The following is a 27,519-nucleotide window of genomic DNA, read 5'->3' as shown; positions in this document are numbered from 1 at the left end:
AATTTAATCATGTAATATTTCAATATAATTAGGTCAGACCGTCATCAGACATGATATAAGTATTAAAAAGAAGATTTTGTAATTAAGAAATGTGCCCGTAAGAACTCGTTCCTATTTTAATGAGAAATCGTTCCTGTTTCTAGAAAATAGTTCCTGATGAATCAATTCCAGTTTGTGAGAAAACGGTCCGATTTTTCAAGTTGATAATTAGTAGAGCCCTAATAGGAACGATTTTATTTTGGTACCAATATATATTATATATTTATACCAATATATATATTTATACCAATATATATATTGGTATAAATAAAAAAAACTTTTTATATTTCAAACAAAAAATCCAATCGCGAAAAATGTGTGATTTTTGACTATTTTAATACTATTTTCGAAACAATATTCCGTAATAAAACGAAAACAAAAAATTGTAATAGTATATTATACTCCGGGTTTGAGCGATAGAATTTGCATAAATCATTTAAATCTAATAGCTAATACAGTTTTTTCACTATCATTATATTTTACAATAAATTTTGATATAAATTAGCACTTTAACTGGATTTCTGCAGATATTAAAATCTTTCATGTAAAATGTATCGGTCGTCCAGAGTAAGAAACACCACAAGTCAGTGACTTAAGGTGTTTCAATACAACGCACGCTGTAAGGCCTGTTATTTTTTTTCTGGCTGCAAGCAACCACTAATTAGTTGGGAGTTACTAGAAAAAAGAAAGGAGTTATAGACCAAGAAAACGATTGACAGAAGACTTAAAATGTTGAAGGTTGTATAGGAAAACATAAAGGTGGGAGATAGTTCCAAAGGGGTAAGGTGTGCGGTAAAAAACTAGACGAATAAAAGTTTTTAGTCGAGTCAAACAACAATGAATTTTAGCTAATAGAATTAGGGATAGTAGCTCCTTTGAGTATCAACCATGATAGTATTTGTTAAAAAGAGAAAGAGATACAACTTTAAAACAATGGAAAAATAGTTCAAGCTTAGTGGATAGGGCTGTTCCAACTACGTTTACAATGCGTTTTTGGACCTTGCCTAGAATAATATTGTCGACAGTACTACGATAATGTTAAACGGAAATGTCGACAGTACTACGATAGTTGTTTGCAGTAAATAACTGAGTTTTTTTGGAGTTAAAATTTACAAGTCACTGTAAGCTTAAATCTGTTACAGAAGTGAAATTAGATTCAAGATCGGCTGCCGGTTTTATACGATCGAAAAGAAAAGACTTTTTGTCAGTACAGGAGTATAAAGTTGAGTCATTAGCAAAAATTTATTTGATTTATTAAAAGAACTTTTACTTAACCAAAAAAAATAATCGGTGGTTGACTTATTTTAGTAATAAAGTGGCTTAAGGTTTTTCTGAAATGACCTGTTCATTTGTTTTATCGCTACGCCGCTTAAGCCGAACGTACTTTTTTATTGTAACTAAATTAGCTCAATATTGTTTCTAGTTTTGATTTAAATATGATTCTATTTAAATAATTGCCTAATGAAACAAGATAATTTTTTGTAGCGCTCTTTATTCAGAATTATAAACTTATGTATACAGAAAGAAAAATTTAGTTCGAAGCCACAAACTTCAAGGTGGTGGTAGTGTAATAATTTTTAAGGCAGTTGCCCCTCATGTTTAAATTGGGTGAGTCGTTCGTAAACTTAACGAGGCATTACATAAGAAGTACAGAGTAAGTCCGGTAAATTATTTTTACGGATTATATATTGTTATTTAAATTATACGTACGGATTAAATTATCTTAACAAAGTTTGCCACCAGACCAGTCCGGTATAATATTAAAAAAAAATACTTTTCAAGATGCTTTGTCAAATTTGTATTTTATATGCTTTTAATAATTTTTTTTTAATTAAAGGCTAATTTTCAAAAATAATAATATACAAAAATAACAAAAGAAAAAAGCCAGGTTTATTTTCACAAAATAAATTTTACTTAATAGAGATAATATAACCAGACTAAATTATATATAATAAAATAATACGGGTTGCAATATTAAGTTGATTTCTGGATTTACAATAACACAATCGAAAAACAAAAAGTTTAAAAAAGAGGTAAAAATAAGAGCAACAACTTGCTATTTAAAACAAAACTACTTAAGTATAAGCATTATAATTGTCTGTTTCTTAAGTATCTTCAACCATAGCATGAAGAAGACAAACAGATGCTGATTGCGACTGTCGAGGTGGTAGAAGAACTGCAAAAATTTAAAAATAAAATCACATTTTTCAAAATAATTTGTAAAATTTCAATATATTAGTTGAAACACTTAAAGACTTTAAATAAACGTTACATACCCTCTTCAATTAATGACCCAGACCAATAAGGACTTCTAAGCAGCAATTTTACCAAGAAAACATTGCAACTAATATTACCTTGTATAAAAAGCAATGAGAACGGTTTCAAGAAATTTTTAAAACGTTCAGTTAGTAGCTAAATAAGAGTTCATGGCATGTAATAACTTTAAAATCCATCGCATTGTTCTAAAAATATAAGCTAGCTAAAATAAACATAAACTAGTTATGCACTAGTTATACTACATTTGAAACAAAAAAATACAAAAAAGCAAGACACTTTTTGTGTTTTTTTTTGGTGCCATATCAGGTCAAGGTTATCAAAACAGCTCCATGTATGTTTAAAATTTATAATCTAATTAATAATAATACAAATAAAAGTATTAGTAATACAAATAAAATTTCGTGTTGAAATAGGAATATAAAAAACACCCTAAAATCCTTATTAAATGGTCTTTAGTCGTGAAAAGTGGAGAATTTAAAAGTTAAAAGTCATCAACAGCACAAAGAATCGTAGTAGTTCAATAAATACTTAGTTAAAATTGTAGCAAAAATCAACAAATTTTATACAATGTTGTAAGAGTCTGTGAATGCAGAAGACAGGTTCTTGCATTGTAAGTCTAAGCGCAAGGCAAAACAAGATGTATACAAAGTTCAATCAAACAAACAGAAGGTATAAAATGAATGGAGAATTCAGATTTGTGAAGCAAATAGTTACAAAATATATAGATTTTGTTAAAGGGTGTAGTAAAGGGCTAGATGGAAAAATATATACAAATAAAGTTTAAGTAAAAACAAGTTGGATGGCTCATTTTGAAAAATTGCTAAATGAAGAGTTTGAAATGATCAAGGAAGGCAAATAAGATAAGAGGACCAGAAGATAACAAGCAGTGAAGGAAAATGAAGGATATTCAAAAGGTTCAGTTAGACAAGGCTGATAATCCTTCCAGTAAATTGAGGTAGGTTTTGAAAGCTTCAGGGATGTGGATGTTCATTATGTGTTAGATCTTTGCAATAAAATTGTTAAAATATAAATCCGGAATGATTTGAAGCATAAAATCAAGCCATGGCTGTTCTAATTATTAAATTTTAAAGGTTGGCAATCATATCATGCTTGGAAAACTTTTTCACTGTTGTACAGAACAACTGCAAAAAAGATGTTGGATAAAAAAAATTAATGTTGGATGGTAAAGATTTGTAAATGTAGGGTGGTTTATATCAAGTAATAAACCTGCTTGAACAAGTGATGAAGGTTTTAGAAAGAACTATTGCAAGAACATATAACAATATAAGAAGCAGTGTGTGTACAGTAGCGTGCAAAAGTTTAGAAACACAAACTTTTTTTTAATTTTTACTGCAAAACTTTTTACAAACTTTCATAAATAAGCTGAAATTTTTACCATATGTACTCTATATTATTTCAATTTAAAATACAAACCACAAAAGTTTTAAATTGAAAATTTAATTAACTTTTAATTATTTTTTTGAAAAAGCTTCCACGCAAAAGTTAAGATACAGTATCATACCCCGCAAATAAATCATGTTTTTGTAAACAAAAGCAAAAATTAAGGTCAAAATATTGGTGAAATTTAATAACTTAATTACTTTGAGATATTTCAAAGGTATTAAAATATAACTAATTGCCAAAATAATGGTAAAATTTTATAATACAATTACTTAGCAATATTTTAAAAGCATCGGAAAAGCTAAGGAAGTTTCAAAGGAAATAAAGGAATTAATTATAAAAGCTGTGGGAAATAAAATGACTTACAGGCAGATTTCTGATATCGCAAGTACCTGCAAGAATCCTGCTAAATGACTTACAGGCAGAGTTAAGATATCGCAAATACCTGCAAGAAATTTAAAAACCAGAACAAAATTTGCAAAAGATCATATTAGTTGGTCAGTTAATGACTGGTCAAAAGTCTTTTTTTTTTTTGATCAATCAAAGTTTATGCTATAAAGTAGTGACAGAACTAAGTATGTTAGGGGCCCAGTAGGAGACAAATTAATCAGTTACCCACTGTTAATCATGGAGTAGGAAATGTTATGGCTTAGGTATGTTTAGTCATGACAATGTGGGTTCCATTTATCACTAAGAAGGTTTATGGTCCTGAGAGTTTATTTAGACTGATGTCTATATAAAGTCTCTGGTCAATGAGAATGTTATGCTGCCGATGCAAAGCATAAAATGACTTGCAAATGGATCTTACAACAAGATAATGATCCAAAGCATTGTGCCAGATCTGTTAAAGAATAATTTAAATCACAAAAAATCAAAGCTCTTAAATGGCCCTCACAAAGCCCAGATCTCAATCCTATTGAGCATCTTTGGGAGTACATTAACCAGCAAATAGTTGGTAAAAAAACAATTAACAAAGACCATTTATTTGCATTGATTAAAAAATATTGGTATAATATTCCTCAGGATGTACTCATTAAATAAATAGATTCAATGCCTCGTTGTTGTGATGGTGATTTAAAGGCAAATGGATATGTCACCAAATACATAGAGTTTTATTAAAACTATTTTATTGTTAAAAAAATTTCTATTTTGTGAATTTTAGTAAAAATTTCAGCTTTTTTGAAATAAATATTAATCAAATTTAGTTGTTTCTAAACTTTTGCGCGATAGCTTTCTCGAGAAAAAAACTAAATGTTAATTAACCGTTCAATTTTGCAACTTGTGTGGCTTGTATTTTAAATTGAAATAATATAGAGCACATTTGGTAAAAATTTCAGCCTATTTATGAAAGTTTGTGAAAAGTTATGCAGTAAAAGATGAAAAAAAGTTGGTGTTTCTAAACTTTTGCACGCTACTGTATCAGTAAAATGCTGTTTGTTTTTAGGTCAGAGAAGGGGACAATAGGTGCAATTTCTATTATTAGGCAAGTTCAAGTTAGATTTTTAGTAAAGAAAACGGATTTGAGGATGAAATTTGTTAACCTCAAGCTTTGGACAGATTACTAAATGGTGGTCTTAAAGGCATTTAGATATTGGAGGAATGGCATTATAAGAAACATGCAACCTGTAGAAGTGAAGAAACAAGGACGCTAAAATAATGATGAGGATTATCATTATAATTGATTTCTAAAAATTATATATAAATGCTGATAACTTTTTGCAAAAAACTTTGTAAATAATCAAATAAAAGTATTTTGTGTTAGTATTCCTAAGAATACTAATACAGAGTAAGGGTATGGAAATTTAAATGTTGTACAGAAGCAAAGCAGCTTAGGTATTTATGCTAAAAGAACACAACATAAAGACCAAAAAAATAACTTATATTTAGAATAATAAAGAATAAAACCTTAACATTTATAAAATTCTGTTTATTCATATTGATAAAACAAATAAACTTTTGCCAACATAAAAAAAACATTAAGCACCTTCCTACAAACTAATCCCCCAAATATGTAAAGTTAATTTTTTCCTTTAGTTTTACATCAACATTTCCAAACTTGTGTGGTTCCGATGGTTGTCTACAGCAACAATTTAATGCCATTATGAATTATTTGAAACAATTTTATTACAACTACATGCTCTTCCTGACGTTAATAAGAAGCAGGTTGCACTAGTTTACATGTTATTAGTAGCAGAGTGACCTGATCTGAAAAATAGAAAGTGTATTAGGGATCGTATTATTTCTTTTGTTTGTGATATTGATTTAACAAATTGAATAGGAAAAGGAAAAATACTTCAAGCTAAAAACAACCTTAACCAAACAAATATTAGTCAAAAAACATTCAAACAAGTGAGATTAATAAATACAAGAACAAGTGAGATTAATAAATACAAGAAAAACATGGGTTTGATCATCTATGTACTTGATCACCAACGCCAAAACTATGAGAAGCATAAACTAATAATGTAAAAAAATAAACAAAATAACTTAAAAGAATATATAGGTGGGTGATTTTTTTAAATAGAACACCCAGCATATTTTATTAAAAAGCTGAAAACGTGACAATTCATAAAAAAAAACTAAATTAAAAAAAAATCATATTTTTTCAGAACCTTTTTATTTTATGTCTTTTTATCTCCATTATTAGGGATTGCAATAATAGTTAACTAGTTTACAGGTAAATCAAACTGAAAATGTATAATTTTGCTACTGGTAATTTTACCCTTAATTGCTGGTAAATTTAAAGGAAAAATATTATAAAATTCTAAGAAACAAAATACATTTATTCAATAAAAAACTACATGACTCATCTTTTCAATATATAGTAAAAAAGTTATTTTTTTTTTTTTTTTTTTTTTTCTGTTTCTAGTATTTTGCTGATTTGATATATACTGAATGTGCACATAATTAATTTGTACGTAGCTCATATCATAAACAAAATCTTTTCAAAATAAATTAAAGATGTAATAAAAATAACAAATTGCCTGTTTCATAAGAGAAAAAAATACATCTAGTTGCTGATAAATTATTCATTTTCAGTCTATTTTGTATAATTATTTAACATTTTTTTAAATATTTTATTAAATCATTTGTTTGGTGAGTTGTTACACTATCAACAGCCAAAGTTGGTTTTTTACTTGTTACATATTTGTTTGTACACCTTATAATTTAAGAGCACTGTATAGCGCTAAGGGTTATACAAATATTCTTAAGTCTCTACACGATTCAATACATTTAGTACATCTATATACTGATAGATATACTTTTAGCATGTGTAAATTTACATACTCAGTGTGTCAATCTACAGCGTGACACTGCATCATGAAGTATCCACCTTAATGTACCAACAACAACAAAACAACAACAACAAATGGCAATATATTTACCAGAAATATATATGTTTTACATAAGAATGTTATAAGTTGCAAAATATATGTATTATATATTGCAAAATATATATATATATATATATATATATATATATATATATATATATATATATATATATATATATATATATTATATACTGCAAAATATATGGATGGTTCACTCTCATATAGCTCAGCTTAATTGAGCGGAGCAACCATAAACAAAACAAAACAAAAACAATGCAAATAAAATAAACAATAAACACAGTAAGATGCTATTAGTCAACATTCATATTTATATCTTATATATCTTCTATAGTGAGATATCTTTTATCACCAGTGATAGAAGTGTTATTTCTATTTATCTTAATGTAACAAGTAGTATTTTAATTTGGCTTTGAGGACATATTTTTTAATGTTGTTAAATGGGATTGATTTTAATTTATTTTGGAATCGATTTCAGTACATTAATGCAGAGTATTTAAAGGAATGTTTACCTTAGGATATTGTATTATATGTTTGCACACTAAGTGCACCTCTACAAAAATTTCTTGTAAGTTGACAGCTAATTGCACTGCCTAGAGTAAACCATTTATTAAATATAGGAGGTAGCTTTTTGTTTAGGCAGCTGTGAATAAATAAACAATTTTCATTATATCATGCACTTTTAAAATTTGTAATGCGTTAAAAGATGTGAATGTATGTGAATTTTTTGGTAGAAATTCGATAAACCTGACTTCTTGTTTCTGAAAAATAAATAAGCGAAATACAATTATGTTTATGATAAAAGGCAAAATGACTATTCCTATCAGTCAATATTATATATGATAGAAAGTCAATATAATATATGATAGAAAGCAATATATCCAACCAATCAGTCAATATTGACTGATAGGTTGGGGTGGAGCAAGAAGTCTTAATTTTATTTATTTATAATTTTATTTAGGAAGTCTTACACTCTTTATTTACATTATATATATATATATATATATATATATATATATATATATATATATATATATATATATATATTAAATTACTGTAAAAAAAACAATTCATCATGTTATAATAAACAACTTACCGACTACATTATCTTTAAAGAATTTCTTTGAAAATGTGTATGCTTTATTAAACATTAACATAAGGATATGTTTTAAGACAATTGTTTTTAAACACTTTATTAAATCATTTAAATTATAGTATGCATTAATCTATACTTTAACTTTATATTTGGAACAAGATGGCGGCTTTAATTTTTTTTTAGCTAGGATTTGTGCAAGAAATCGTTCCTGTTTTAAAAGAAATCGTTCATGTTTTTAAGGAAATCGTTCCTGTTTTTGTCCGAGACATCGTTCCTTCGGGTTTTTTTTTCGGGAAATCGTTCCGGTTTTTTAGAAATCGTTCCGCTTTTTTCAGTAATCGTTCATAGGAACGATTTCTTTGGGGATATCCTTCCTACGTTTTGAGAAATCGTTCTATAAACATACTTATTATTATTGTTATTATTATTATTATAATTATTATTATTATTGTTATTGTTATTATTATTATTATTATTATTATTATTATTATTATTATTATTATTATTATTAAAACTATTGTAAAAACGATTTACGGAAAATAAATAGCTTGTTTTTTTGTGTTGTTGTTGTTCGTCAAGGTTTGTTCCACATTAAAAAAAAATTAAACTCTCTTAATTAAGTCTCAACATTATGGATGTGAATAACATTGCAAAAAAAAAACATTTTTCTTTTGAAAAAGTATAGTTTTTTAAGCAATGCGATAAATTCATACTCATAAAATCTCCTTAAGGGGCAACGACCCTCAAATTTCAAAACTACACATAAAAAGTAACTTTTTCTTTAGTCACATAGGAAATATTATACTGACATTAAAAATACCAAAAAACACATAAAATGGTAGCTCGTTGCTATGGTAACCAAAATCAATAGCTGAAAATACCACAAAAACTGTCTTTACGCCGTAAAAAAATAAAGACTTGTGAGTAAAAAAGTGTCAATGAAGTTTTGCAAAACTGTTCTAGATAGCTAAATTTGTGATATGAACAAAGCAGATTTTTGAAAAAATATTTTTTTTCCATAAAAGGCTACAGACAAATTAGGTTTTTTAAAAAAAGGTCAAAATACATAGGAAAAAACTTAATAACTCAAAATCTTAAGTCATATTAGAAATTCTACTCCGATCATATCATAAATATTGGCAAAATGAACAATCCCTGAAAAATTCATAATGATAGCATGTATACTTTTCAAGACTTTTTTACCGGCGTGTTTAAAAAGAAAATTCTCAGAAAACGCAAAACAAAAAATAAAATTATAAATTATTGTTCATTTTATAAATATTTTTTTAAAAAAAATACTTTTTAAAAGAATATTTTAAAAACTACCACATTTATAATATTCCTTGGCCTTTTCTATTGACTTTTGGTGATCATTCTTTGACAATATTTGACGTCGTAACAACTTTCGTTTAATCTTAAAACTTTCACTCGATTTAAATGATGATAGATTTATTCGTTTTTTGTTTATGAGTCTGCAACCAGCGAAAGTAAAATGTCCTGGTTTCATATTTAGTTTTTCATAAATTAAAATAACAGACTTCATACCAATGTTATAATTTGCAACAGCATTGTTCACTCCGAACTCTAAACTGGCTAAACCAACATAATTACTTTAATTTTTCCCATATTCAATTATCAAAACTCTCATTTCAATTCTGGGTTTTGCCATGCAGACACTTTACTAATTCAGAATCTTTACTTAAATCAGCATATATTAAATCAGCATATATTGGCTTGATTTTGTGAATAATATCAACAGGAATTCCTGGTCCAGTTTTTGTTGATATTTTTGTTAAGGTAAATTCGTAAGCTGAGTAAATTTTTCAATTCCAGTATGACCATGTCCTAATACTCTCATTGCATATATTGTCCTGTTTTAATATCAAACTCTTTAACACAATTATCTGATGTATAAAATTCATATTTATAATCACAAGATAGTTTAGTACACTTCAAATATAGCAACGATGCTAGTCCTTTCTTTTTTTCATGGTAATAACCTAGGTACAGTGCACAGTTTTCACATTGAGGACAAATTAACAATGAAAGAACTTTAGATAAAATTTCAGTATCTATAATACTGTAACCACTAATTTTTTTAATGTTTTTACTTGGTTCATTTGCAATGAATTTATTTTTTTCTTATCAGATGCGCCAAAAATATTACTGCCATTTAACTCACATCCACTTACATTACATGCATTTTTATCTTTCTGCACATTAAATACTCTTCTTTTTTTGTGGTACTTTGTTCTCTGCTTTACTCTATCATTCATTTTTGTGTTCTTAATAACATCCAAATCATCCAAAAAATCTATAGGATTTTATCATATTTTTTTGTTTCTGCTGTTAGATAAATTAGCTTTGATAACTTGATAAAATCGCAATTGTAAATAGCCTAATTTTGAGTATAATAAGGAACAGAATATTATTTAGCAAAGAAGATATAAATCAAAACATATATTTGAAACAGTACTCCAGAATAAGTTCACCAACAAAATACTCACCCCCATAGCAACGCGTTGTTATGCAAATATTTTTTACTTGGGTTCAAAAAACATAAATTAAGCAAAAACTTATAAAGAAATCTATAATTTTTTTTTTAGATTCAAAATCTACATAAAACTTTGGTCAACAATTACTAGAAGAAGAAAAATTCAATTTTTGAAAAAATTTGAGGGTAGTTGCCCCTTAAAAACGCAGAAACTAAATGGGAAGAATACAGATATATGATTAGATTATTGTATTGTCGTATTTGATAGCAACATCAAAGTTACATAAAAATATTAGTATCAAGTTAAAAAACAAACTACTTGTCGTAATGTCAACGAGCCTCTCATCACAAATACAAAGATATTACATCAGTACAAAAAGATTTATGTTCAATTTAAATTCTGACCATCAAAACCAAGACATTCTTTGATGAAGTCTGAATTCTATTATTGAATTGTAATTTGTAAATTTAAGATAGCGTTGAAAAGATTTTTTATCCCCCTCTCTGATGTCTTGTGGTAAAAAAGTTTCCAATCTCTAAATATATCTCTAATATATTTACACTTCATTACGTTACAATTCTTTTACTTAATATAATGCAATGTATAATATACAAAATGTAACATTATATAACGTAGTTTAACAAGTTTAACAAAGTATAACGTAATTTAACAAATAATGCTTCTTATCAAAAAAACTCAACATTGCATTTTTAAAGTAAAATAAAACAATTGTTTCTTTAAATATAAACATGTAATTGTCAAGGAAACTCTTAGAACGCTATGAAATTTTATCGATAAATGGTATATTATAGTTTCAGTGATATATCAAGTTTTATATAATATATCTTTGTTTTAGTGATATCAATGGCGGATCCAGGTCCTTGTCCTAGGGGGGAAATTTGACCAACAACAACAAAAATCCGCATTTTTTTCTTTCAGATTTTTTATTTGATTATTTAGAATAGTTTAAGAAAAGTTTGCTTATAAGTATTTTGAATGTTTCTGTATATAAATATCTTGAAAAAAACAAAAAATGAAAGTAATTATTTAGTCTGTTATAAGGGACGGATTCATATCCTCGATTGCCTTAGAAAGAAAAAGTTTTGGGGCCCTAAACACTTCTAAATACCACAACTTTTTTTCAACGATATCCCATTTAAAAACTGAGCCCGCTAAAATCATGGTACACAGGCTGCAGTCCTGTCTGCCTATAGGTAAATCTGGCCCTATCTGTAATGTGCAACAAAATAATATCTTTAGTATATTTTTTTTATTATTAAAGACTTTTATAAATTTAACAAATAACAATATAAAGTTGAGCTTTCTAGTTTTCGAAGATGCAAAACTCTCAATAATCTTTTCGACATTTATGATACAATCTCTATGGATATGCATCCTTGCTTATCCTTTTAATCGTTCTTATCCTATATTGGATCTCAACCAAGTTTTAAGTCTTTTTAAAACCGAAAAACTCCGTACTCCCGAAGAAACGCTAAGAGGAAGGGTGCAAAACAGCTGCAAAATAATTTAATTAAGAGGAAGACATTACCATCACATTGCTTGTATGCTTCCAGTGCAAATTCAGGTAGGTCTTGTTGCTTTTTAATTGCGCCTTTCCATTTTAGCCCCCAAAATTCAAATTCTGAAAAAACTTTCATTAGTTAGACATTCTCATCAACAGTGTTTATTGCATTTAAGTTTTCTTCTGACGTCTTTTACTTAATATCTTTATAGTATGTTTAAGAATAGTTTTAGCATATTCATCACCTATATAAATTATACGACAAATTAAAATTAAATTATTAAAAACAAAATTTACTATTAAAACCAAACCTATATAATATTTTTCGTAAGTTTTTCAAAACTGTTTTAGAAAATTTTCAAAATAGAACGATAGTAATTTACAGTTTTTTATTGTTATCTAATTATATAATAGAATGAATTAATGATGATAACATTAAAATGTTTCGAAACTTTCATCATTTTTCTTCGATATCGTAAAAATGTTAAAAATTCAACAATTTTTTCGTAATGTTATGAAATAGTTTTAATTTTGCTTTAGTTTTAGTTTTTGTTTTAGTTTAAAATAAGTAAATAGTTAGCTGCAGAATAATTTTTTGTATTTTGTTTTTTCTTTTAAAAATTTTTCAATAATATTTTGATGTTTGATATTTCTTATTGGGGTTAGTTACCCCACCACCATACTCTTTGTATCCCCCACCACCTTACTCTTTGTATCCGCCACTGAGTGATATATCATAGTTTTAAATGATAAATCAAGTTTTATCGATATATGATATATCATAGGTACCACTTTAAATAAGGCTGTTAACGGGTACCCGGTTATTGCCCGGGCACCATTATCAAATAACGGGTAACCGTTGTTAATGCAAAAAAGCAAAAAGTTTCAATTTACAAATTATTAATTCTAATTTTTTTTTAAGCTTTTAACCATTAATTGAAATAAAACAATTTAACAAAATAAAATTGATATGTAAAATAAGATCTTAAAGAAAAAGTTCTTATTTATTTATCATCGTTAGCATTTCTGAAAAATTTAATAAAAACGTTCGGAAAGTTGTTTGATTTTCTGATTCGGAAACCCACTTTTTATTCTTAACTTTATGTAAAATGTTTTCTTTTAAGTAAATGAGAACTCCTCCAACTTGTTTCTTAGCATGTCTCTAAAGCAAAATTTTATGAAAATATAGAGGATGGAGAGTAGAATTCTGTCGAAGATCTTTCAAAGAATTCCAAGTTTCAGTTAAGCAAATTATATATAAAATGTTTTCAGTTTCTTAATAAAAAGGTATGCAGTTTTTCGAAAAAAAAATTTGTAAAAAGAAGTTCAAGTGGGCGTAGTAAGTTTATTGTAAATAAATAGAATGTTATACAAAAAATTTTTAACCAATTAAAGTTTTGTAAAAGCTAGTTGTTGTTTTTTCTTCTTCATGCTTACTTTTAAAAACATTAATTATGTTTTAAAAACATTTAAAAGCACTAATTTTATAAAAAAAATTGGGTTAAGTATCAAAAGTGTGGTCTTATGGAGACCGACTTGATAAAAACAGGATGAAGTGCAAGCAATGTGAGGCGATTTTGACAGCGAAAGGTAGCAACACAAGCACTATCCGACACCATCTTACTAGAACACATCATATGGATATTGATGGCATAGGAAGTTTGGGCACACCAAATATTTTGTCTTTCATTACAGCTTTGCGGCCTAAAATGACGAAAGAAAGAGAACTAGTTTTGGATCAGAAAATAGCAGACTTCATTGCTCGTGATGAACACCCGATAAGTTTAGTTGAAGGTGATGGATTTCTTAGTTTGTTGATCCAGACTATGCTGTTAAAACTCGTGCGACTACCACAAAGCTGAAAAAAAAAAGATACAACGAGACGGTTAAGTCACTGAAACTGAAATTAGGGAAGGCACAGTTTGTCGCTTTTACAACGGACATGTCAAAACATTGCATATATGTGTGTATTTGCGCATTGGGTTAACACGGAATGGGAGCTGGAGTTTGCAATCTTGCAGACACGAGAATGTCCTGAGCGGCACACTGGAGAAAACATCAGTATTTGTTTGCAGGATGCTGCTGACGAGTGGCAAATTCCTGTTCAGAAAATCGCTGCTACAGTCCATGATAACGGCTCAAATATAAACCGAGCAATAGACTTTCTTGATCAATGGCCGGATCAGCGCTGTTTTGCTCACACGCTACAGTTAGCCATTGGAGCTAGTCTGAAACTTTCAGCAATTGCGAATATGATTCGGGCTGCAAGGCAATTGGCTGCACACTTCTAGCGAAGTAATTTAGCAATGCAGGAATTGCGTAACAAACAAGTAGCACTGAGATCTAAGGATGATAAAAAAACATTCAAAGTCATCATAGACTGCTCTACTTGATAGAATCCCACGTTGGACATGTTAGAACGATTAGTGAAGCTACGTTGGGTGATTGGAGCCATGCTGTCTGCCCGAAATTTTACAACAAAAAGAAACGCATCGACTCTACAAATGACGGATGAAAACTGATTGCTTACGCAAGCCATTATACCCATTCTGAAACCATTAAAGCAGGTAACAGCTATGTCATCTGGTCAGAAATATCCTTCGTAGTCATTAGTTTATCCACTACTGTCTATTGTTCTAAAAATTGTTCGAGCAGCAAAACCAGACGAATGCACTGCTGCCAATAATTGAAGAAATGTCATTGCTACTGAAATAACAAAGCGATATTATCCGGAAGAATTCAGTGTACTACCTGGACCAAGAGCGTCTGTATTAAATCCACGTTATAAGCTTTTAAAATTTTTTGAAGTCCCTATTCGAAATGAAACATACTCCGCCATTAGAGCTGAAATGGAAGCTATTGTTATGCCAGTATTAGAAGAAAATTTAGAAGTAGTAGCGGAAGAACCGATGCCAAAGCGAGCACGGGATCATTTGGAACCGGACTTACCAAAGGATAATGTTTTTGATGAACTAGCATTGCTGTGCACAGCCAACGAAGAGTTTGGACAAATGGATGAATTGGCGTCTTACCTTTCGGAAACGCCATTGACTGTCAGCGGAAATATCTTAGAGTTTTGCAAATTAACACCAACTCGCCCGATCGTTCAACGGGTACCCGGGCAAGCATTTTTGCAATTTTTGACAGGCTTAACTTTAAATAGTAAAATTAAATCTTATTTATAAACATATATAGTCTAAAGTGCTCAAACAATATAAAGTCACATAATTTTTTCAGTATAAATTATATTTATAAGTTTAATAGATCGCGACGTTAGAACTATCTTATTCTATTTCCACATTTTTGACTTTTGAAATAAAACTATTAAAAGGAAGGACTTCAGGAGACGGTATACAATTTTTTTTTTATAACTAATGTTTTTTCCGCAACTTTTTTACTTATAACTTAGGTTTTAATACAATGGAAAAACATTATTCTGAGGTAGGCAACACTTTCAATAACTCAAATTTTTCAAAAAGTGGAGATAGAACAAGATAGTTATAACAATGCGACATGTCGATATAATTGTCGATATGATTGTTGATAAGTACGAGTATAGACGTCCAATCATTGTTTGTCGGATGTCTTGAGATGTCCAATACCCATTAATCTAGATGCAAAATTATAAAGTTTTAAAAGCGACATATTCAAAATTTCTATACTATATCAATGTTTAATGTTTACAGCCATTTCCAAAAAAAGAATGCTTTGGAGGTATCAATACACATATATGTTTAAATTCATACCTCCAAAGTTTTTAAAGTTTTAAGTTTAGAAAAATTATCTAAATGCTTTTTATAAAACCGTTTTTAAATTGTAGTTTATTTATAGTCATTTTCAACAGCTAGGAATAAATCTAAACTACAAAGTTTTAGCAAACCAGGTGTTTATTAAGTCGGTTTATTAAGTTTATTTTTATTTATTATTATTTTTTATTTATTATTATTATTTATTTATTATTATTTTTTATTTATTATTATTTTTTATTTATTATTATTTTTTATTTATTATTATTTTTTATTTATTATTATTTTTTATTTATTATTATTTATTTATTTATTATTATTATTATTATTATTATTATTATTATTTATTAAGCTGCGGAAAACCTTATTTAGGTAAAACAGCTTTAAATTTTATCAAGAATACTTTATCATGTAAAATAAGTTAAGATTCAAAATGTGGTTCCTCTAAAATATTTAATCATAAAAAATTCTACAAAGGAACAATAAAATGGGATACAACATAATTAATATTTGTCTTTCAACAAACTAAAACGCTAGAGAGGTCTCAGAAATATTGAATATGTTTTAAAAAACTTAAGAAATTTAAGAAACCATTGATGCGTTTTTAAGCAATCTTAAAAACGATACTAATGCAGTGTTTTTTCTATTTAATGCTTTTTGTAAAAATGTCCATTAGTGTTAAAATATAACAAATATACATAAATATAAGTATTGAATATTCTTTGTAAAAAGAAGACAAACTAATATATTTAAACTCGTTTATACAAAACATTAAAAAGTATTTTAAGTTTCTTATAAAAACTCATATTTTTTTAAATAAATTAAAAAAAAAATTAACAAAAATAAAAATAATAATATTAACAATAATAATAATATTAATAATAATAGTAATAAACACTGGAGAACCCAAAGTTTTTTTGAATAGAATCTGAAATAAGTTATTGATTAATTTATAGGTGCTAAATTAAAAAATGATTTTAATTTTTCTTTATCACGTCAAGTTTTTAAATTATAGGGTTTTTAATTTTTTTAAAAATGTGATAAAATGTAAATTATAAAGTACTTAGCCGATATAAGCTTATTTTATCCAAATACTACCGTACAAACGAAAATAAACAATTGGGCTAGACTGCAATGTTTATGTAACACAAATAATATTTTTACAAATAATACGGCTTCTGAATACATCAATTTTAAAAATAGTTAAGGTAAAAATGTCCGTTAATAGCTCTTTCCGGAATGTTCAGATTGAGGACTATAGCGTTTTATGCTCCAAAAAAAGTCGTCTATCCTATGTACATCCCATCTACCTTGATAACATTCTTCTATAACCTTCAAGTCTTGATGAAATTGTTCTCATCACTGACAGCACTAAGATTTTCACGAAATTGGCGAGATGGCAATGCAGAAAATGCAGAAAATTACAAAGAAATTGTTTAGCAACTTTATAATTTTCCAAAAGTTGCTGAACAATTTCTTTGTAATTATGTGTGTAAGTATTTCTAAGAAAGTTCTTAACGATGACTTTAAATGATATTAAAGCGTTCTTCTCAATATCCGACATAGTTCTGGTAAAATATTTATCTTTAATAAGCTGTCGAATTCGTGCACAATCAAAGACACCGCTTTAATTTTTTTAATTGGCAGTCTAGGAAATGCAATAACAATGTACTTAAAATAGTCGTCATTAGTTACCAGTGCTATCACAAGTTGCTTCATGAGACCAAGTTTTATGATCAAAGGTGGAAATTTTCTTTTCTTTCTGTCAACAAGTGTTTCATGTAAAATGTTTGGATCTCCAGGCTTAAGATCAGACCTTGGAGGCCCGTTTGTTTTAACTCAATGCTTACCTCGAGCTCTTCTATGTAATATATAAAGAAAGCAAGGATACTTTGAGTAAAAACGTTGCTAACCAAGAGGGAAACACACCATTTTAGGGTCAACACGTTTTGTCCAATGATGCTTCTTGTATTGTAATAACTCAATATCTCTCTTTAAATCACAATATTCATCACGAAGACAGACAGAATGCCCAGTATACACTGCACTAAATAAATCGCTATTATGTAGCAGGACGCACTTGAAGCTCTTCTTTGAATAATCAATGAACATTCGCCATTCAATTTAGTTATAGTCTGAGAATCCCAATTCCTTAAGTAAAACAGAAATGTTATGGAAAAACACAAAACCACTTCAATTTGAGACTACTGCGGAAATTAATTTTCTCTAGTATAAAAGTAAAGTACTTTTAATCCTTTTTCAACTATATTTTTCTCATTTAGTCTTGACGCTAGAATTTCTGGAGCCCAAATCCTTTGCCAAATCATTCAACTCTAGCTGATCACATCTCTTAAGCTGAATTGTGGTGTTCAAAATCATTCCTGTCACTGTCTTCTTGAACATCACTAATTTCTTCTTGAGAAGATTGTTGTTTGAATACTTGCACTGGAATTTTATTTGAATGACACGTTGGTCTTTAGGCTGATGGTAAATAAGGATAAACTATTTTCCTTTCAAATTTTTTGGTTAAAGCCTTTCATTAGACAAAAGTAACAGCCTGTTGAATGATCTTTTTCCTCACACCAAACCTTAGGAATACCGAATGCTAACTTAGCTCATGATTTGTCTTGATCACCAAATTTCATCAGGAACATTTAAACGTAAAACACACATGTTTTGAAAACAACAAAAATTTTTAGCAAAATTAAAAATTCATACAAAAAGTAGCTTGTAGCCCAGACAAATTATTTTTGTAGATTCTAGAGCAGACGAACCAATCGTTATCAGCGGGTAACACTTTTACGGTGAAATTTAAGCTTTGGAATCAGCTCGTCAATTTTAATCAAAATAGGCCCCGATTCAAATTCAACAAAAAGTTTTATTCAAATTGTTTCTCAGAGTAATTTATTGAAATATTAAAACTCAAAGTATCACAAATTTACATATAGATTTACATGTATTTGGCTTTACCATCTAAAAAAAAAACTGTGTTTTATCAAAAAAATACATTATATAAATTATCAAAGTTCATATTTTTTTTAACTGAATAAAAAATGGTAGTAAAACTAAAAAATGAATATTAGATAAATTTTGTTTAAAAAAACTTAACCAAAAATTGCTAACTTGAAAAAAGCAAAGAAATATTAATATTTTAAACTACAAAGAAATTAAAATTTCAATATTATGTTTTCTCAACGGATGTAAGAAATACTCATTTCATTCTATATATACAATGTTTTCCTTTACATATATCCAAGGCCGACGGTTTTTGAAATAGGAGGGCACAATTGTCAGTCTCTAAAGAAATATCCTATATATCTAGAAACTGAAAAAAAATAATAAAAAAAGTTGTCTTGGAAAAAAGTCGAGGGCACGCACCCCTGGCTTTGTCGGCCCTGAAATCAGAATAAAAGTTTTTTTTATAGATATAACTTGCTTGTAAGCAAATTTCATTGAAATTATTTTCAGTTTCTTCTACAAAATGTCGATATTTTTTAAAAACTCTTACTTAGAATTTAAATATTTAGTTACGGACTAAATATTTAGTGGGGTGGGGAGAGAGAATGTTGATACAAAAAAAAATGCCATACTCCAATTTCCCCCACCTCCACGTTTTCATCACTTTGATTATTATTGTGAAGGAATTTTATTTGTACCATTTAAAATATTTTCGTTAGGATATTGATAAAAAAATGTTCTAAAATCATTTACAAAGTTAACATATCGTGAAAGTCGGAATCTTTTGTTGAATTTTTTCAGTTTGATAAAATTAAATTAAAATAATTTTTTATCCCAACCCACTATGTATATATGGGTGTATAGGTTATTTAAATGTATCGTATATATGCGCGTTTTAGGTTTCTTTAAACGAATGCATACTATGCATGCATTTAATTAACCTATCTGTGCATACCTACGCCGTAAATTTATGCAATGAACTCTGTATATGTGGAACTGGATTATATATATACAAAGACTTTAAGAATAGACAAGACAATAAACAAGACAATAGAACAGCAAAAGAAGTTGTGAGAGAAGGTTTCAAAAAAAAACTTCGAAGCGAAGAAAAATGCACAGTTACGAAGTATAAAAAAATATTTTTTGTCAAGATTTTAATAAGTGCTTTATAGCTTTATAATTTAAATAGCCAACTAACCAGTTATTAGCTTGATAGCAGTTTCAATGACATTAAAACGCAATGTTTCAAAATGCGTTTTAATGTCTTCTAAACTGCTAATAAAAATTTTAAAGTCAGTTTTTTTTTTTTGTTTTGTTTTATATTTGTGCTAAACTTGATAAGGGTTTCTATATTTCCTTAAAATTTTTTCGTTTTATCAGTTTTACTTCTTTAATATTTTTTTTCTGATTCTGTTTTTTTTAAATTTGATTGTTCCTATTAATTTTTTTTTATTAAATGTGTTACTGCAGTTTACTCCGTTATTTCTTTGTCTTAATATTTTTTTATTTTATATGTTTATAAAATAAAAAAATATTAAGATAAAGAAATAACGGAATTATTCTAGTTAGTTTGGAGTTATATTAGTTCTAGTCCATTGACAAGTTTTTAACAATATGATTAACATCGAACTTAATTTTATAAAGTATAATTAGGTTTTTAATTTTTAATTTTATGGTTAAATAAATAGAAATAGATAATATTTTACCAAAAGACTTTTCAAACGCATAAGCGTATAATTTTTCAAATAAACGCATAATTTAACGCATAAACGCATAAAAAACGCATAAACGCATAAAAAAAGCGCATAATTTTTCAAATAAACAACCTTGACTAGCAATAATATGAAACAGATTCGTTTAAAACTGAACTTGAAACTTTAAAAAAGAGTTTCACTGCAATACGCATAAATATTAGAAGTATAAATAAATTGTTTGACAAACTAAAACAGTACGTAATACAATGCAATTACTTATTTATATGATTTTCCTAAAATAAACATGGCGCTCCGATAAATCGCCTCAACCAAGGTTCAAATTGCAGATTATACACCAATAACTTCTGAAAGAAAAAAAAAACAACAATTGCAGGAGGAATATCCGAAATGATCAAGCGAATAAACTAGGAAAAGTTCTATGTTGACAACGAACTCTTTACAATTGAGATAATCAAAAAATCAGAAAATCTTTTAGTCTTTATTTTAGTCAATAAAAATTTTAAAAATATTTTAGATTTCTCCTGTTTAAGACTGTTATGTTGTATTTAAGGAAAATAAAGATTTTATTTTTATCGGGTATTGATGAACTATTTTTTTTAAACATTTCTGGAGAAATCTTATTTTTGTTTTATACGATACTTATCTTTGTTTTAAACAAAAACATAAAAACTTGGTGTAAATTGATTATTAGTAAATTGATTATTAACCTTTATTAGTTTTTCCCCCTTGAAAAGGCGCATTACCAAACAACCAGGCTAAATAAACTTTTCCTGTTTTCAATAAAACAGACTTTTTTTTTTGCATTATAATGACTTCACTTATTTTATTAATTCTCTTTTGAGCATACTCTATTGAAACCGTTTGGGACTAAATAAGCTACAGAAATAGTTGAACCATTTGGAAATGAAATATATTAAAGAATCCGATGCATTTAAAATAAAAGTTGTTTACATTATCTAAAAAACTCCCTATTAATATGAAATATGAAATAATGGCATTGTATTTTATTCATATTCTATTTAAAATTTATGGAGTGTTAAGAATATATAAAATATAAATAGAAACATTGGTATAATTTACTTTTGCAAGTAAATGTTTTTGAGCATATTATGTAAATTTAATAGTTGTGTAACTTAACTGGTTGTTTTGATTTAGTTTATAGGAAAAATTACTGTGGTGTACATTATCCATATAAGTACATTCTTAAGAAACAATTATATTATAAAGTAACACAAATTATAATAAAATATTGTTATAATAAAATATACAATTTTTAAATTATGTAAAGAGATATTTAAATACACAATCTTAATGCCCCGTTTTGTTAAAAAAAAGAAAACTTTAAAACTTTATTTTATTAAATCTTGCTAATAAATACATGAAATCTAAAAAAATCAATTCAAAAAACAAAAGCATTTACCAATGTAGTAACTACAACAGCATTTTAATATAAAGAATGATAACAGCAAATTGGTGTTATTGGTGTCACAAACAGCGATATATCTGAACCCAACTTAAAAATACAATGAACTCCAATAGTTACTTTATGCAACTGGTCTATTTCTAATTACATACTATTTATATAATATTACTTTAACATCTAGTTAAGAAATATGTTTTTTATATAAACTTTAAAAACCGTTCTAAATAAGAAGCAATTTTTTTTATTATAAGTGTTTTTACAACTTAAATCCGATAATAAAACTTAAATCTAATTCACTTTGGGGTTAAGGAAAAATTATTATTATATGCAATATTAAAATATTATATTAATTTTATTTATTTTTAAATTTAATTTTATTCTGGGTACTTCTACAGACGTACTAGACGTACCCTAGATCCGCCCCTGATTTATATTAAATTTATATATAAAATAAAAAATTACGTTCTCAATTTAATGAAATAAAATATTTCCAATCGCTGCGCTTTAAGGTCTTCAAAACTATGATTTTCAATGCTTTTTTTGCGCCAAAAATATTATAAAATATTTAAATGTAAATAGTTGCGTTTCTGATAAAAATCTGATAAAATACGACAAACTAAAACACTTTCCTATTTGAATGACTAAACAAGTAGTAATAAAGTTGACTTGCTAAAATATTTTTTATGTTATATTTATCAAATTCCCTCCCCTTTATCACAAATTGTAACAAATTTTGGCCTTCCTCTAAAGCGTGACGTAATTTATAGACTTCCTTTTTATAATTTTGTTAAGTTTGCTGGCTTGTAGGCCAGGGTAAGCGAGGTGTAGCTCGTTTTCCCCAGCGCTTTTTTTTATTACGTTCTCCCTTGCGCTTTTTTTCTATTTCTATTTAAAATATCGCAATAGAGTATTGAGTAAGTTACAAGTTATAAATTAGAAATATTTTTTTTAATTTATAAATTCAAAAGTTATAAATTACAAATATTTTTTTTTTTTCAGTTTACAATGTTAGTCCTGATACAATAAGATAAACTGATAAAAATCCTTTGCAAATATATATATATATAAAGCGTGAAAACAGTGTAAAATAGGTTTTCGAAAGAAGATCACTAAAATCTTATCATCGGAACCTTAAAAAAAACAAACAAACAAAAAAATTTAAAAAAACTTCTTACATAAGCAAAACTGTAAACAATATAAACGACATATATAAATATAAAAACAATATAAATGGTTGTAAACAACATAACTACAAAACTTTAGAAAAAAATAATAAAAATTACAAAATAAAGTTAAATAATAGATAAAATAATTAGTAATACTGTAAAGTTATATTGATGGAAAGAATTAAATTTGTCATTTTATTTTTGAAAAGATTTTGGTCGATCAAAATCAAAATTTCACAAAACAAGTTTATTATATATGTACGGTGCACGATAGACAAGACAAAATTGATTGAAATTTGTTGGACAAATAGGTTCGTTAAAAATTTTTTTTTATTGGTTAGCATTTGTTTGACTTGTTTGAAATGGTTTAAAGGATAGAAAATAGTTTAGAAATATACGACACAGTAGAGATAAAACACACAGATAAAATGTTACTGATTTAACTTTTTTACCAAGCGTATACAAGCAATAAGGATAATGAAGATTAACTGATTACATAATAATCAAGATTTGAGGCAAGTTTGAGGGCAAAAGTTTTTTTGCGAATGAAAGAGGGTCCATTTAGTTTTTTCAGTATTTAATGTTAATTTATTGGATTTGAACCAGTGGGATAAAAGTTTAACATCTTTATTTACGGTGGGAAAAAGTTCGCTAATATCACTCTGAGAGATAAATATATTAGTATCATCAGCAAACATGATGCTTATCAGATTAGGAGCTTTACTTAAATCGTTTATATAGATTAAAAAAAGGAGGGATCCGAGGATTGAACCTTGTGGAACTCCACAGGTTATATTTAAACAATTACTGAGATAGTTGTCATTACCAACAACTAATTGTTTTTGTTTACTCCCTAATTTCCTTTTTTCAAGTTGGATGTGATGATCAACCGTATCGAAGGTTTTCGAAAGGTCGACACTTGAAGTAACATGAATCCCAGAAAAATCCAGAAAAACTCGGCAATTTTTTTACACTTTTATAAAGTTCAATTAAAATTTTTTTTTTTTAATTTTGTACAAATATTTTGCATATATTAATAAGTTTACGAAATGTAGGTGTAAAAGATTTAGTTAGTCAAATATAAAAAGTGTGTTTAAACAAGGAAAATGGTGATCTCGTTGATAAACTTGAAAAAAATATAAAGGTCATGGAAAACATTGTGAATTTAAAAAGCTCAGGAAAACGTTCTTTAGTCAGAGAATGCTCAGATAAAAATTTTATAAATTAAAGTGGCAAAGCTAAAATAACAACAATAATATCACGAAAAATGAGTGATATTATGGTTGTTATAAATGATGGGGAGAAGGCGGAGGGGGAGAAATTCCGAAAAAGTACTGTCTGACTTCCCAAAAAAAACAGGTCCCCAAAACTTTAACCTATTGACTAGCCGACCATATTCAACAAAAAAACAACTAAAGGTTGAAAATTATTTTTCTTTGAGGAAGGGGGAGGGGGGAGCGCCACTGTTATTTTGCCCCAGCGATTATATAAAGGAACTGGAACATATATAAAGGAATATATCTAAAAGAACTGGAACAGAAGAAGATATAAGGTGTCTTTTTAACCAAGTCTCGTTTACATTAAATTTACATAAAATTGTCAGTATGTATACAGTAATAAAAGTAATATTTTTTTTTTAATAAAAATATAAAAACACGTCTAATTGTACATGTTGAAATATAATGCTAGAAGAAAGGCGCCTATGATGGCGTACTTAACTTTGAAGCTTCATTATTCAGTATCCCGAACACCAAAGTTTTGATATGGATACATACTTGTTACATCTAGAACAATAATAATTCTCGGAAGTTTTTATCAGTTTTGTTTTTTTATAAGTTATTCTTATTTAAAAAAAAAAAACAGAAAAAGTATGCCATCATAGGCAACCACTGCTCCTATGATGGCATAGGGGAGGATGGGGGCTGGTTAGGATCAAGGGTAACCTGATGATTTCATATAAATTTAGAGTCTTCTCTCAAAAAAGCCAGAAATTACTCGCAACTATCTTAACTTAGAATTTCATTCTACACAGCAGCATTTTCAAGTTTTGCGCATGCGCATTGGATATATTGCGTTGTATGTATTTTTTGGACAAAAAAAGAAACTTTTGAAGCATCGCTTTCATTTTACTTTAATTGAAAATAAGTTTTTCTTGAAGAAAAAGGTTTTATCAACTCATCAATATTGCAACACACCCAACTCGTCAGTATGCCATCATGGGAAGAAGTCATCAATTTCATTAAAACAAGCTGTATCTGCCTTGTTCAAAAGATAAAATTAAAGTAAATATTCCACTAAATGCACAAAATATAAATAAAAAATGCATGAAAATTCCCTCCCTGCACAGTTAACAATAAAACCACAATCTTAAACATACGAAGGGAACAAAACTACAACCGCACATTCCAAAATCGATTTTTGTTGATTATAAAAGAAAAATTTGTGCACAAGTGACGTATTTTCTCTAAATTTAATTTAAAGTCAGAACAGTCATGTAGATCTAATCACTTTTTCACCAAAACCAATTTTTATGGAAATATGACCACTATCCCGTTACAGGCGCCATGTCACCATAGGCGTCTTTTCCCTATACGTTAAAGATTAACAGCGATTTAAAAGTAAAATAGTTTTATAACAAAGCAAAAAAAAATTTAACAACACATAGTTTTAAAAAAACTAAAGAAAACTTTATCAACTTTTTTCATTTTATTCAACAAAAAAAGTTTTTGATTGCAATTACTGTGATAACCAAGCGTCTAGCATGTTTTCTAGAATAAACAGTGAAACCTTAAAGTCATTATTATCTCGATTATCAATTCAATTATCGATTCAACTCGATTCAATTAAAATTGCAACAGCAGAAAAGTAGAATTAATAACAGATAAGACTTTTAATATTGCAATAACTTTTATATAACATAATATACAATAACCTTTTTTTTAAAGTTTTTATTTAATGAGCACTGACTTACTGAGTTTTTATTTATTTTTTGGGAAGCTGTGGTGTTTTAGTAGCGCACTTGACTCAGAAACAAAAGATCCCTTGTGTGAACCCCACCTCTGGGCAAGTTTTATAACATCGGTAAAGGAAGGAGGCATGAACTTCCATCCAGATGCTCTTTCGCGGTGCTGTGTGATAAGTCCGCAAGGAATTCTTGGGGAACACAAAATAAACAAATAAAATAAAAAAACAAAAGGAAAAGTGGCGTGTACTTCTTATTAAATGCTCAATTGCGGTGCTCTAAGTTGATATAGGTGACAGCAAATCCTGGAAGGACTTCTTAAAACAAACAAAAAAAATTTATACTACATATGCGCTGGTTTTTATATTAATTTAGGTAATTTTAAGTAAAAATTTCACAATCATTGGAAACACAATTTAACAACCTTCCTTATTTCTTCAAAATTTAAAAGAAAAATGCCATGTTTTATTTACGTCAATTCAGTTCTGTTGGTAATAATCCTTTAATTAACCAGAATAAATTCGATGGAATAGACACATTTAAATTTAAATTAAGAGGGGTTAGGGGTAACAAAAAATGACTAAAGTTCATCACCAAATTAAAAAAAAAAAATTGAAAAAAAAGATATTAAAGTTATTAAGATATTTAAGAAAAAATTTTATTTTAGCTTTTTTGAGTTTCAAAAGTTTTTCTTTTGTTTTATATTTCACGTGATATTTATATTGTGATAAAAGGTTAAAACTTTTTAGTTAGGTACATAAACTAATGTGTTTTCATTTAATGCATGCATGCATTACTGCTGAAATATAAAACATTATATTAAACTGCTAGCCTACCCGTGAGCTTTCAATGAGCTAGTTATAGCATCAAGTTTAGTGTAATAAGAACTCTTTTAGTATAACTGGTATATTTGAAAATAGCTTGACGTCACGTTAACTTAACTAAGCCAACAAGCCTTAACAACAACCAACAACAACTTAACTAAGCCAACATAAATATGCAATTATCAAATTAGAAAAAACATCGTGGAGTGTAGGTAGAGCACGATATTTTCGGACAGTGGGGCATTGCGGCACAGTTATACATGAAGCTTTATATCTCAGCTGATAATTTCTTTTTTTACAATTTGTTTAAAAAAATTTAAAATTTTTTTGATAAAAAATTTTAAACTTTTTTTTTCATTATGAAAATAAACAAAAAATTATTACGAACTTTTCTTTAAATACCAAAATGCCTTTCAAGTAAACGCATTAGCGAGTTCGCGTAAAACTAAGTTTTTGTATTTTCTTATACGATAAAGTGACAAAAAGTATCTTGTACAAATGGTAATTTGTTTTACAAATAAAAAGTAAAAGTTTCTTTAACA

The 27,519-nt window shown here is 27.7% G+C and overlaps 1 long non-coding RNA gene across 2 annotated transcripts; it reads right to left on the bottom strand.

The window, feature by feature from the left end:
* Window positions 1-1,928: 1,928 nt before the first annotated feature.
* Window positions 1,929-8,435, bottom strand: LOC136075066 (uncharacterized). 2 transcript variants are annotated; one of them, XR_010635660.1, is made up of 4 exons: window positions 8,167-8,435; window positions 5,702-5,922; window positions 2,316-2,501; window positions 1,929-2,215 (listed from the first exon to the last, which is right to left on the bottom strand). It is a non-coding gene; the product is annotated as an uncharacterized LOC136075066 (long non-coding RNA). The 2 variants fall into 2 exon arrangements; XR_010635659.1 differs by having other exon boundaries at window positions 1,929-2,501.
* Between the last annotated feature and the right edge of the window lie 19,084 nt (window positions 8,436-27,519).

Source organism: Hydra vulgaris, chromosome 01 (genome assembly GCF_038396675.1).
Source record: "Hydra vulgaris chromosome 01, alternate assembly HydraT2T_AEP".
NCBI classification, from domain to species: domain Eukaryota; kingdom Metazoa; phylum Cnidaria; class Hydrozoa; order Anthoathecata; family Hydridae; genus Hydra; species Hydra vulgaris.
The sequence above is the reverse complement of the archived record's forward strand: the minus strand, read 5'-3'. Positions and strand labels throughout refer to the sequence as shown.